Here is a 2130-nt window from a genome sequence, read left to right as displayed (position 1 = left end):
TGAGACCCAGCTTCTTGGAGAATGATCTCGAAAACAGCCAGGGAAATGTTAACTGGACAGATGGGAGGAGTGGGCACCAGAAGGAAATACAGGGTTCCCCAGAGTGGCAGAAATCTAGGTTCCCCAGAGTGGAAAGAGAGAGGAGACATTCAACAAACAACAAATATGTATTGAGAGCCCATTACCTGCCAGGCACTGTTCTAGAACTGCCTCCCCACACCCCAAAGAGAAAACAAGCTAGAAGCAGAAAACACAAATTCTGAGGGAGAGGAAAGGGGCGGTTGAGGAAGAAGGCTGAGAAGACTGAGAAGCCTGAGGTGATGGGGACTTGGCCTTAGGCCTCCTCACTGAAATGCTTCTCGTCTTCTGTGGTGGCATCCTGGTACTACTGGTACTCAGAGACAAGGTTGTTCATGTTACTGTCAGCCTCGGTGACCTCATCTCCTCCATGCCCTCACCTGGATACCAGTGGAGGAAGGCCTTCCAGCTGAACTGCTCTGAGATGAGCTTAAACAGCTCCTGGATGGCCGTGCTGTTGCCAGTGAAGGTGACTGCCATCTTGAGGCCACGGGATGGCATGTTGCAGACGGCCGTCTTGATGTTGTTGAGGATCCAGTCCATGAAGTAGCTGCTATTCTCGTTCTGCACATTGAGCATCTACTCATCCACCTCCTTCATGGACATCTGCCACAGAAGACAGCAGCCACGGTGAGGTACCAGCCATGGCAGGGGTCACAGGCAGCCATCATGCTCTTGGCATAGAAGACCTGCTAGGTGAGCTCAGGCACAGTGAGGGCCTGATACTGCTGGCTTCCAAAGCTCGTTACAGGGGCAAAGGCAGGCATGAAGAAGTGGAGACGTGGGAAGGGCACCATGTTTCCTGCCAGCTTATGGAGGTCAGCACTGAGCTGGCCAGGGAAGCGGAGGCAGGTGGTGACACCACCCATGGTGGCTGAGGCGGGGTGGTTCAGGTCCCCGTAGGTTAGCATGGTTAGCTTGAGGGTACGGAAGCAGGTATCGTAGGGCCTCGTTGTCAATGCAGTAGGTCTTATCAGTGTTCTCCACCAGCTGCTGGACGGAGAGGGTGGCATAGTTGGGCTCCACCACAGTGTCGGACACATTGGGCGAGGGCCCCACACTGAAGGTGTTCATGACGCGGTCGGGATGCTCTTCATGGATCTTGCTGATGAGCAAGGTGCCCATTCCAGAGCCCACGTCCCACCCCCAGCCAGCGGGTCAGCTGGAAGTCCTGCATGCAGTCACAGCTTTCAGCTTCCTTCCGAAACACATCCAGGACCAAGTCAACCAGCTTGGCCCCCTCTGTATAGTGGTCCTTGGCTCAGTTGTTGTCTGCCCCAGACTGACCAAAAACAAAGTTGTCTGGTCTGAAGATCTGACCAAAAGGACCTGAGTGAACAGAGTCCATGGTCCCGGGTTCTAGATCCACCAAGACAGCACGAGGAACATATCTGCCACCTGTGGCTTCATTGTAGTACACAGAGATGCAGTCCAGTTGCAGGTCGCTATCCCTAAGATAGGTGCTGGTGGGGTCGATGCCGTGTTCATCACTGATCACCTCCCAGAACTTGGCACTGATCTTATCGCCACACTGACCAGCCTGGTTGTGCATGATTTCCCTCACCGTTAAAATTTATTCTAATCTTTTTTCTCGCCTCAAAGTATGTATGGGGCAAGAAAATGATATGTAATTAGTTTTTCTCTGCTTCTGGCCGCAGGCTGAAAGGATGGGACGGGATTGGAGGCTGGAACACCGAGGTCTGAACGTGGCGGCAGGAAGTTTCTGAGAGCTGGACTTTCTTTTATGTGAACTAATATTTGTCCTTACTATTCAAGCCATTTGGAATTGAGTTTTCTGTTCCTTTCAGCCAAAAAATCCTAGTTGATATAGAGACCTATTCCTCCCCCTGTCTGTCTTCCTTTTACAGATGAAGAAACAAGGCCAAGAGAGGCCACCTAATGTCCCAAGGTTATACACCCAGGATTAAATGCCAAGTTATAAACCTGAGACTGGTTGTAAAGGAAATTGCAGAAATGGTTTTCGACATGGGTTAAATAGCTGATTTATAACATAGTCTGGCTGACACTTAGAACAATAGAAAGCTTTAAACT

The 2130-nt window shown here is 50.9% G+C and overlaps 1 pseudogene; it reads right to left on the bottom strand.

The window, feature by feature from the left end:
* Positions 1-334: 334 nt before the first annotated feature.
* LOC130857296 (tubulin beta chain-like) lies at positions 335-1639 on the bottom strand (annotated as a pseudogene).
* Between the last annotated feature and the right edge of the window lie 491 nt (positions 1640-2130).

The sequence above is a fragment of the Hippopotamus amphibius genome, chromosome 7, assembly GCF_030028045.1.
Source record: "Hippopotamus amphibius kiboko isolate mHipAmp2 chromosome 7, mHipAmp2.hap2, whole genome shotgun sequence".
NCBI classification, from domain to species: Eukaryota; Metazoa; Chordata; class Mammalia; order Artiodactyla; family Hippopotamidae; genus Hippopotamus; species Hippopotamus amphibius.
This window is presented reverse-complemented; position numbering and strand designations above follow the sequence as displayed.